Source organism: Littorina saxatilis, unplaced genomic scaffold (assembly GCF_037325665.1).
Source record: "Littorina saxatilis isolate snail1 unplaced genomic scaffold, US_GU_Lsax_2.0 scaffold_428, whole genome shotgun sequence".
In the NCBI taxonomy this organism is placed as follows: Eukaryota; Metazoa; Mollusca; class Gastropoda; order Littorinimorpha; family Littorinidae; genus Littorina; species Littorina saxatilis.
In genome coordinates, this window is record NW_027127809.1 from 75355 (window position 1) to 88043 (window position 12689).

The following is a 12689-nucleotide window of genomic DNA, read 5'->3' on the forward strand; positions in this document are numbered from 1 at the left end:
TCAACTTTCACGAAACGCCGGATATGACGTCATCAAAGACATTTATCAAAAAAATGAAAAAAACGTATGGGGATTTCATACCCAGGAACTCTCATGTCAAATTTCATAAAGATCGGTCCAGTAGTTTAGTCTGAATCGCTCTACACACACACACACACACAGACAGACAGAGAGACACACACACACACACACACACACACACACACACACGCACACACACACACACAACACACACACACACACACACACACACACACACACACACACACACACACACATACACCACGACCCTCGTCTCGATTCCCCCCTCTACGTTAAAATATTTAGTCAAAACTTGACCAAATATAAAACAAGTCGCGTAAGGCGAAAATACAATATTTAGTCAAGTAGCTGTCGAAGTCACAGAATGAAACTGAACGCAATGCCATTTTTCAGCAAGACCGTATACTCGTAGCATCGTCAGTCCACCGCTCATGGCAAAGGCAGTGAAATTGACAAGAAGAGCGGGGTAGTAGTTGCGCTAAGAAGGATAGCACGCTTTTCTGTACCTCTCTTTGTTTTAACTTTCTGAGCGTGTTTTTAATCCAAACATATCATATCTATATGTTTTTGGAATCAGGAACCGACAAGGAATAAGATGACAGTGTTTTTAAATTGATTTGGACAATTTAATTTTGATAATAATATTTATATATTTAATTTTCAGAGCTTGTTTTTAATCCGAATATAACATATTTATATGTTTTTGGAATCAGCAAATGATGGAGAATAAGCTAAACGTAAATTTGGATCGTTTTATAAATTTTTCATTTTTTTTTTACAATTTTCAGATTTTTAATGACCAAAGTCATTAATTAATTTTTAAGCCACCAAGCTGAAATGCAATACCGAAGTCCGGGCTTCGTCGAAGATTACTTGACCAAAATTTCAACAAATTTGGTTGAAAAATGAGGGCGTGACAGTGCCGCCTCAACTTTCACGAAAAGCCGGATATGACGTCATCAAAGACATTTATCAAAAAAATGAAAAAAACGTTCGGGGATTTCATACCCAGAAACTCTCATGTCAAATTTCATAAAGATCGGTCCAGTAGTTTAGTCTGAATCGCTCTACACACACACACACACACACACACACACACACACACACACACACACACACACACACACACACACACACAGACACACGCACATACACCACGACCTTCGTTTCGATTCCCCCTCGATGTTAAAATATTTAGTCAAAACTTGACTAACTATAAAAAGAAGGTTCTGTATGACATGAAAGAGTTAGATTCTACTTTTTCTTCTGGTGATGTTGAACTTTAGCATGGTAAATTCAGGAACGGTTTTCTACTGCAATTGAAGCCTCTACTTTTTAAGAACCTTACATTTTCTAATTTGATTAAATTTAATTATCTGGTGGCAGGTTTCACGGTAATCAGACTCTTTGATGTGTGTAAACTTTGCCTTCAAATTACTTGCTTACTGTGTTGATTTTCATCATTTTTTCTGCTTGGCATGAGTAAGTATGGTATTTGCAATACAAAAAAATAAATAAAAGCTAAAATGTTTGTGTTTGAGCAATTATTTGAGCGAGTTTTTCGAAGCGAACGTGTGAATCCTGACAGACACCATTTCCTTCTGTCACATGACCCCATCTCAAAGTGTGATTCAAGCAGACACGAAATATCACACAAAACTTATGATAATGGGGTTATTAATTCAATTAATACACAAGGTTAGTCTCTGACTAGATAAAATAGGGGAAAAATATCAAATGGGAGCATAAAACCGTTTCTGGAAAAATTTTCAATCGCCACCGAAAGTGTCTGTCAGTAAAAAAAACACGTTGCTTTGTTTGCAAAGCAAAGCCTAATTTTACACATCGCGTGCTTTTGTCTGTTATTCTTGCTTGTGAACATCATTTTATTGATGTTCTTCACTGGAAAGCAGGTGTATCATCAACAGTATCACAAAATCGCAAAGAATGAACATTTTTGTTGTGATCCGACCGGTGTCTGTAGACTGAATCACACGTTCGGCAAACTTCGTTTTTAACGGAAATAACCGAGCCTTTCATCGGAAACGACGTTTCAACCGCTTCATATCGTCTGCAGGAAGAAAAAGAGGAATGCGATACCCAGTGAGTAAAACATTTAATCGTTTTTAGTGCCTTTTGATCAAGTTTTGTTGCGTCTGTCAGCAACGTTCGTCAACCCAACGTTCGACACAGCGACGCACGCATACGGATTTGCAGCATTTGCATTCGGAAAGTGAGGGATTTGTGAGTTCGTTTGCATAATTTCAATCGCTAGTAGGTTTTCCCTTCGTCTCCCATTGTTGTGTTTGCATGTTATTGGCATTTCATTGTGTAAATTGAAAGTTTGTGAGTAACAGTAGTACAATCTGTCGAACGTTGGCGACGCTGACAGACGGAAATATCGAACGTTGCTTTCAATGACAGAAGGGCTTGACGATCGTACTTTCGATTCGTAGGAACACAATATGGAGACAGCAATGTGCGCTCGTTACCACAACGGTCATTAACCGGTGTAACACGACATTTTTACTCCACGAAAAATTGACTCCGGAGTAAACTTCCAGTAAAAATCTTGTACGAAAAAAGAACTCCACAAGGAACTAAATTTTTACTCCCCAAATATTTACTCCCAGTAAACATCTCGTACGAGAAACTTAGGGCCTACTCCTTCGTTTATAATTCGCGCAATATCCCATTTACGTGCAATCCCGTTTTGCCGCCGTCCCATTTTGGCGACATTTCACAGGCCAAGCGTCATCGTACTACCGCATCCCATTTTGGCGCAATCCCGTTTCGCCGCTATCCCATTTTTTTTTATTTTTTATTTTATTTTTACATTTAGTCAAGTTTTGACTAAATGTTTTAACGTAGAGGGGGAATCGAGACGAGGGTCGTGGTGTATGTGTGTGTGTCTGTCTGTGCGTGTGTATGTGTGTGTGTAGAGCGATTCAGACCAAACTACTGGACCGATCTTTATGAAATTTGACATGAGAGTTCCTGGGAATGATATCCCCGGATATTTGTTTTATTTTTCTCGATAAATACCTTTGATGACGTCATATCCGGCTTTTTGTAAAAGTTGAGGCGGCACTGTCACACCCTCATTTTTCAATCAAATTGATTGAAATTTTGGCCAAGCAATCTCTGACGAAGGCCGGACTTCGGTATTGCATTTCAATTTGGTGGCTTAAAAATTAATTAATAACTTTGGTCATTGAAAACCTGAAAATTGTAATAAAAAAAAATTGTTTTTAAAACGATACAAATTTACGTTCATCTTATTCTTCATCATTTTCTGATTCCAAAAACATATAAATATGTTATATTCGGATTAAAAACAAGCTCTGAAAATTAAAAATATAAAAATTATTATTAAAACAAAATTTCCGAAATCGATTTAAAAACAATTTCATCTTATTTCTTGTGGGTTCCTGATTCCAAAAACATATAGATGTGATATGTTTGGATTAAAAACACGCTCAGAAAGTTAAAAAGAATAGAGATAAAGAAAAGCGTGCTATCCTTCTCAGCGCAACTACTACCCCGCTCTTCTTGTCAATTTCACTGCCTTTGCATCGAGCGGTGAACTGACGATGCTACGAGTATACGCTCTTGCTGTAAAAATGCAGTGAGTTCAGTTTCATTCTGTTAGTTCGACAGCTTAACTAAATGTTGTACATGAACAAAGTATGCAAACCAGATGATCCAGCGACGTCCTTCCCAATTTATGTCCAATGGACGTCTACCCACAACACGCCACTGGATGCCGCGTGGTCAGCCAACCATGTGGTGCCAGTCGTGAAAACCAGGTTCTTTGTCCCACAGTGAGACATTCAAGTTGGGGACTTTGTGACCGCTGACTTTGTCACTGGGCATGGATGGAAAGGTGGAGAGATACAGGGCGGTGATCATCCCCAAGTCAACCCATTTCCCCGATGGGCCAGATCGAGAGGAGATCTGTGTGAAGTGTTTGCGCGCAAAAGACAATGGGAGATACTATGTCTTTCCTAATGTTGATGACATTTCATGCTTGCCATTGATGGCTCAGATAAAAAAATCCCACCAACCAACCATGAACAACAGGGGGTATTACTTTTTTGACATGTGACCAAGTCTCATTTGAGCGTTCACAGTGTTACCTGAGAATAGCACACCCCCTTGAATTGGGACCAAAGAAAAAGCGTTGTATATATGCATTTTTGAATGCTTTTCTAAAGTCATAAGTTCATTTGTGAAAAAAATGTTTTTTAGGGATTGTTTTGCTGAATGCATGCAGTTAAGAAATTGACCCCGTTTTCAAATTTAGGGGGTAGGGTTGCCCCATAGCCCACGTATGTCTGTGTGACTGTGTCAAATATCAATCTACTCTGCGTACAAAATGTATAGATGTTTGTTTTTCGATTTTAGAATGATTTCTTAAGCTGGCTAGAACTTCTGAGGTCTACAGGAAACGATAAAGATAAAAAATGTACAAAATATAAGTAGCGTCCTTTATCTTACCATTGTTCTGATCAATGCTGTCCCTTTATTTGCAAGTTAACCATTTTTCTTAATGTGTTCAAGGAGTATGTTAAAAATTATTATCAATGGTTGCTTTAAACAGCACCTTTGGGCAGTTATTATGCACTAAAATTGTAAAAGCATGTTTTGGGGGTTTTAGGATATAGCGTCTTGGAACGCCAATCATCTTGGAAATACGAATGTTCATATAATTGTTTTTACTGTTTTGGATAGATAAAAAGTTGAACTCTTGGTGCAAACTGTTTTTTGGTCCCTGTTTGACTATTTATTATTTTGGAATATTGTGTGTGAGGGGGAAACTGCAATCCTCAATATCATGAAACGTGCCCCGTATCAACAACGGTATGGCAGCTCGCTTTCCCCAGTGAGAAAGCATCCCGGATTTCCATGAGGGTAACTGCACAGGACTCTATGAAATCTTATCCTTAGAGTTATCCTAAATTCCGCCCAACCAGCCCCTACATCTCATAGGAGGAGGTGCGGACAAAAGGACAGACAGACAAACAACAGACAGACAAACGTATATCACCCCCCCCCACCCTTCCCGACCCCCAGCCTCCCCCAACATTTCCGAGTGATTTAAAAACGAAGTGACAGAAATGGCGTTTGTTTTCTACAGATTTTAATGAGCCGTTTATGATTTAGATTCACGTAATACTCCGGTCCAGTTTCTATGTTGAGATTTCTTTATAAAGAAAACAGGTAACATCCGCGCCGCAGCATTATTGTACCTTTGAGTGGTTTCAGACTTGAGCATCACAGAGTGATACACATCCACAAATAACAACAACAATTACACTCAGCATTATTGTACCTTTGAGTGGTTTCAGACTTGAGCATCACAGAGTGATACACATCCAGAAATAACAAAAACAATTACACTCAGCGGTTTAGACTTTTTTTTTTAAATGATATTGTGTGCCTCTTATCTACCATACTTGCACGCCGAGCACAGCTGCCGTCTGGAATGTTTCAACTCCAACATTCAAACTAATCATAATAGTTATACACAATTTACAAAAAAATAATTAATCGTCCTTCCGCAACGTTTTTCGTCACCAAAAGACAGTCTCCGGCGCTAAACAAAAGGCATTAGACATTAAAATTCGATATTTTTACACATTTCAGACACAAATTAAAGTAAAACAATTGGATACGCATTGTTTGTGACAGCTGTGAAATCGTCATTTGATGTTTGAGAGTTTAAAGATAACCGCCCCCCGGAAAAAAAACCTGTAGAAGATCTCAGGCGTTATTATAAGATGTTTGATGGGTTGTTGACAGACCAGCTTTTTTGTCGGTCCGAGGGGGAGCATATCGTCTTTTGTTTCCTATTTATTGACCAAAGCCAAAGGCCGCGGTCAATCAATATGAAACAAAAGTCGATATGCCCCCCGAGGAACAACAAAAAAGCTGGTCTGACAAAAAAAAACCAAATATCGTTTTTGTCATCATTTTAGTGGTGAGAAAATAAGTGCCAAATCAACACAGGGAGCCATGCTTCGAAACACGAGTTCCGTTTTGATGATACATGGTTTGGGGCCCCAGCACGTTGTTGCAATCAAAGCTGGCGTGTGAAAGCAACTTTCTGTGTTTTGAGTTCATAAAATGTTAGGATAAGTATGTCAGGTTTGAGGATGCACAGTTCTGTAGATTCCTCTCAGTATTCCACCCACTCGGTTTTCAGTTGTAAATATTAAGCTTAGTGATCGAATGTGGAAGCTACGTTGGGTCAAAGGTCACAGAAGATTTGTGTCGTGCAGCGAAGGAAAGAATTGCGATCTTCTTTCCGACTCATTGCCTCTTTGTTTTTCATTCTGCTTGCTCGGCTTTGTTAGATTTTTCCATATCTTGTTGCTATGTTCTTTGCTTTTATTATTATTTCTTATTTGTGCTTCGTTTATCGATACAACGTCTTGTGACGGGTCAAAATGTGTGTGGGCCACTGGCAGGGGTCAATTGGTTTGACTTGAACTTGACGTTCGTGTTTCTCCGAACGTCTGTGTATCGAAACACAGATACACGCACTCCATGACTTTGTAAGAAGACAAAACATATCGGTAGGTTTCATTATTTTTTGTGTGTGTGATGAATTTATGACCTTTCATGAAGTAGTTTTGTTTTTTGTTTACTTTTGCCAGTTTGCCAGTTCATTTTTGGAACTTTGCAAAGCAGCGTCGTGTCGTCTGTTTAGGTCTGGGGAAATACCAATGAAAAGAGCCGAAGAATCCCCGAGCGTTTCTATTGGGTTTGCTTTTTATTATCCATGTATAACCTGCTTCCTGCAACTATGGTAACCGGGGATTCAATAAATTATTGCATGGGGAACGTGAGATTTATTTCCCAGGTGCTTGTGAATGAAAACTCGTGAAAATGATGACAATGCGTTTTGTTTCTGCACAGTTATAATAGTGAAAGTCCCCCCTGTTGAGATGATTGGTTTCCTGCTTCATCCTGGGTTTTATCTTGAGACTATCTATCTGTTGTTCTTCGGACACAAAGTAACTTACGGCTACAAAGCAACACAGCATCTGTACATGTAGTGCCCTATATTGAATAGGAATATTGCATTTAGCAGAAAAAGCCAGTGTTAATGTGTCAAGGGCCTGTGATTTGTTAGGGCGCAATTCGCCCTGTCTCGATACCGGAGGGTTGGGTCTTGACGTGCTCTCGCCTTTCTCTGACTTCACGCTCAGTGTCAGTGTGTGCGGGGCGATCTAAAAATGTGTTTGGGCCCTGAAGTCTTTTTATAATCCAACGTGGCAAAGAAACCATCGCTGAGTATTGATCACAGCGTCTGTGTGTCCTATTGAACAGTCTTTGAGCACGACAACATCGCCATTGAATGTCAACAAGCACACGTCAATATGAATGGCTGGGAAACGTTGTAGACGGCCTTACGAGAAACTATGCACAGGGTGGTCCAATTTTAATTCCACTCTCACGTTTTGTGTTTGAGTTGACTCTTACTTGATACTTACCAGTGAATATATACAGCATGGTTTACTGTGTTGTTTTCTGTTGTGTCTCGTGTCTGTTCACCTTAAAGGCCGTTATGTCGAAGCTCTTGTGGACGTTTTGTTTTGTCCAGATTTAAGATTAAACATTTCTTAGTTTGTTTACTTTTAGTATTCTGTAAAGAGATTCTTTGTGCAGCCGCTGCAGCAACGACGTTCTGAATTAGTAGTGACGTCATGAAAACACATCCATCTTACAGTCAACCTGCGCACACTTGCATGGGAAGGTGGAGATCAAACCAATTAATACCTGCGAAAGTCACAGTTTTCAATTGCTTCATGCGTCTTTGTTTCTTGACCAGTACTCTTGATTTTGGTACCGTTGTGTTCCTAAGACTCTGCACTTTCTTTGGGGGGTAGGGAGGTCCAAAACGAGGCAGGGGTCCAGGTGCCGCCGTTACCCATTCTGCAGTAAAGGGGCGACGCCTTGTCGGGGTGTCAGGGGGGCTTTGTTTTAGCTCACGCACGAGTTCTCTCTCTCTCTCTCTCTCTCTCTCTCTCTCTCTCTCTCTCTCTCTCTCTCTCTCTCTCTCTCTCTCTCTCTCTCTCTCTCTCTCTCTCTCTCTCTCTCTCTCTCTCTCTCTTTGTGACTGTTACAATGATTGATCTCAATTCAGTCAAAATCTTTTCACAACCGTTTTGCAGAGAGGTTTCCAAAAGCTATTTCGGATTCAAGATTCAATGACTTGAAAGGCACAGAGAAGGGTTTGCGTCGTGTACGTGTAGAGGGAGCGTAAAGAGACATGGTTCAATCGCCTTCATTGATCAACAGATTATCAGGCAACATTTCAAAGCAACACACAGTAGGTGTCAGAGATTTGACCCAATGTTTTCAACGTGCGAGTTTTTTTTTCTCACGCTTTCCCTGACACGCCCAAATTGTGACTGTCTATCGTATCTTCAAATTGATATAATTATGTTGATGACTGTGTGCCTTGTAATCGATTGATTGATTGACCGGATGAAGATTATTGCGCTTAGTGTTACAGTTTTGTCTTCTCGTTCTCGTTCTCTCTTTTTCTCTGTACCTCTCTCTCTCTGAGACAGGTTGGAAGATTAGGCTAAGCCTAAAACCTTTATCCTTATGTAATAAAGTTCTGAGTTCTGAGTTCTGAGTTCTGAGTTCTCTCTCTCTCTCTCTCTCTCTCTCTCTCTCTCTCTCTCTCTCTCTCTCTCTCTCTCTCTCTCTTAACAAATACTACACAATGACACATACAACCAAAATCTCACTGACAGCGCGTTATGACTGGAGCCTGTCCCGTCCCAGAGTTCATAGCGAGTCTCTATGAGCGCGTCGTCAAGATCACGTGACTGACTGGAGGGGCGTGGCCAGAGTGTGCTGGCTGTGTGTCTATTTATCACTGCGTGTTGTTTGAATGTCAGTTAAAAGTCTGGGTTTCTCAGGGCGCCGTCACTGTTGACTTGTGCACACATACAGTTCTGAACATTCCTTACTGACGGTCTTTACTTGAGCCCAAAGTCGACAAAGTCTTTTTGCCAACAAATCAGTTCGGAAGATCCGTGAAGCATAATTCGCCAAATTTACTCGAGGCTTCAGGTTACTTACTTCTACACTGATGACCAACACTGATATTGTTTTTGACTCTGTGTTCTTCTGCATGAAATGACTTGGCGTTCTTCTGCATGATATAACTTGGCGTTCTTCTGCATGATATAACTTGGCGTTCTGCATGATATGACTTGCTGTTCTTCTGCATGATATAACTTGGCGTTCCTCTGTCTGATTTGACTTGGTGTTATTCTGCATGATTTGACTTGGTGTTATTCTGCATGATTTGACTTGGTGTTCTTCTGCTTACTCGAGTATCCGTGGCATTACCAAACCAGTCCCTCCCCGGCACATTCAGAAGCCAGAGAGTAATACAATATTCTGCGTGTCCCTGCATAACTGTGAACACCAACCAGCCAACAAACCAACCAACCAGCCAACAAACCAACCAACCAGCCAACAAACCAACAAACCAGCCAACAAACCAACCAACCAGCCAACAAACCAACCAACCAACCAACAAACCAACCAACTAGCCAACCAACCAACCAACCAGCCAGCCAACCAGCCAACCAACCAACCAACCAGCCAACAAACCAACCAACCTGAACATCTGATCGTTTACTCAGAGGTAAGATTGTGTGTGTGTGTGTGTTGGTTATATCCTTGGTACACTGGCTCTAGTTTCATTTCTGCTTGTATATGGTTTATTTATCAAATCAACTCGACTGCTAGCGTTCCAAGTTCAAGTTCAAGTTTTATTAGTCCATAACCCATGGGGGCATTTTGAACAATACATACAATCAATACAATCATGATATATGCTAATATAATAAATAAAAAAATTAAAAATAAAAAAAAGCTATGAAAAACTGTTACAAATTATATTAATAAAGTCCAAAATATTCTTTAGCAATTTCCTTTTCTTAGTAGCAAACAACTTTTTAAATTTAAGTGCATTAGGTTTTTTCCAATAATAAGGTGGTAACAACTCAGCTCTTTCTTCTTTGAAAAAATCACAGACAAATAAATAATGGAATTCATCACCTATGTCTTGTGATACACATTTGGTGCAAGTTCTTTCTGACCTCGGGATGTTAAGATAACGTTCTTTCTGTACAGGCAAATTGTTGTTTAATGTTCTAAACTTCATCATTGAAATACATTGCTGATATGGCAGGTGTGTGACATAGTCTTCACATGCAAAAATATCTTTAAACATTCGATAATTCCAAAACATATTTTTTGTTCCAATTTCTGAAAACCATTTATGGATATACTGGTCATACAAGCTTCTTTTTACTTTCTTTTTAAACTATGCGCTTGAGTATTGAACATGTTCTTGAAAAGTCCAAAGGCCAGAGAGACCAATTTCATTTAAGGTTTTTTCAATAAAACATAAATAATTAGATTCAATCATCTTTAGATATACAATTTATAAGTAAAGCAGTACACAATACTTGAAAATTTATTTTTATGAATAGGACTAATCAGTTTATACCAATAGCAAAGCATTCTACATTTCATATTAACATCTAGTGGATATCTTCCAAGTTCACCAAATATCATAGCATTTGGAGTTGATTTTTTTAGTTTGAAAACAATTTTATAAAAACGCAATTGAAGTTTAGTAGCAAGTTCACAGTTCCAAACATCCAGACTAAAACAACAACAACAAAAAGGTCTTCTATGTAAATGTTTTTTAATTTTGTTTTAGTATTGATCAAGAAGAGACAGAGACAGAGACAGAGACAGAGTGAGAGACAGAGAGAGAGACAGAGAGAGAGACAGAGACAGAGACCTTGCCGTGAGGAACATGTGCATTTTTAAACCAAAATAAAAAAACAAAAAGTTTTGCTAACATCAAAATCATCGATTAAATCCTCATGTTTACATAACTAAATGATACTTTGTACCCAATACAACCATTTATATAATGTTGGTCTTTAAAGCCAAAACCATTCCTGAGCTAGAGGACCAGCAAATGGTAATAGTGTAACTTACTTGTCTTTTCTAATCTTAGCGTAAGGTAATTCATTTCACTTAAAATGCATGCACCCCACTCTGATGCATTTTAGGTTTTTTCTGTCACTGTGTGTGTCGTCATGTGAATCGGTGTCTATGCCTGCATGTTATAACATATTGTTAAATGTCACTTCCGTCTTTGTCACGTCCATTGGTGTGATACCCGTATTTGAGCGGCGGCCAGGGGATCCCTGTCAAAGAAGTCTTTGGTCTGTGAGATGCGCCATATAGTCAAGTGGACAGTCTTAAATAGCATAGAAAGTTGGAGTGAAAGGACACAGGAATAATGCTTTAAAAGGGGTGCAACATTTGTCGCAATAATGGTTTTGCTAAGTTAATATTCACTTTATATAACGCTGTGGCGTATCAATCTTGTTATACTGTATGCTGTAGATGGATCAATTTACTACACCACTGTCGTTACCTGGTTGAAAAAACATGCATTTTTACAGCCAGTAAAATATCCACCACGAATCTATTTATCGTTCTGATGTACCTTATCGGGTTCATATTTTACCACTTTAAAGATGACGAAAAAATAACTTGCAACAGTCGGCGCCCCACTGTACACAGTGTGCGCTTGGGGAAGGGACCATTCGTGTGTAGCGCGGGAGGTTGCCAACACAAACACCCCCCTCTCTCTCTCTCTCTCTCTCTCTCTCTCTCTCTCTCTCTCTCTCTCTCTCTCTCTCTCTCTCTCTCTCTCTCTCTCTATCTCCCTCTCTCTCCACCGGTTCGACCGAAGCTAAGTTAAGAATAAACTCCTGTTGTGCAGCGGGTTAAAGTATTCCCTCATACCTCGGAGATATTCACGACTTTCCGACCTTGACATTGTAGTGGGGGTCAAGTGGGCGTCGGCATCATTGTCCAATCAGAAATTTTGATGCGCTTCCGCTTCCTGTCCCGCCCAGTGTGCGCAAAAGAAATGGCGCAAAACTGTTTGCGCGGAAAAAGGTGATGAAAAAAAGAACACAACCTGGTTTGATAACCAAATGATTGCGATCTTGCATTCTAGCATCATTTAATTTGGAACAACGACACATCTGATAAACAAATAGCCAGTTTGTTACCAACATGAGAAACTAGGGTTTAGAATCGAAGCGGTAAACCCGGACGCTGTTTGTACACGTAAATCCGGAGAAGCTATCGAAGTAGGTGACATGTCGTTTCACTCCGAGTGTGCCAGCACCGGCCCTCTGCCCGCCAAACCCCCACTAGGCACACTGGGCGAAAAGTCACGTTTTGGCACTATAACGTGGCATATAACATGAAACATGAAGTTAATCAACTGAATTTTGTGGCATTATACCTGTGCGATTCACATCAAGTTAGAAAAACTGCCGTAACGCAATAAAATCCCTGAGATTTTAGCGGGTTGCAAAACACAGTAAAACATCGAGTTTGGGTGTCTGCGTTTTGGACGTTTTCGCTACATTAACGCACGGCGATTCACGTCGTGTTAAACGCGTTTCAGCAGTGCGCAAAACACCACGAAACCTATGGAGTTTCGATAAGTTTTTCTGGTTTCTAAAACTTGATGTTAGAGTGTTGTTTTGATGGATTATTCTGCGTTT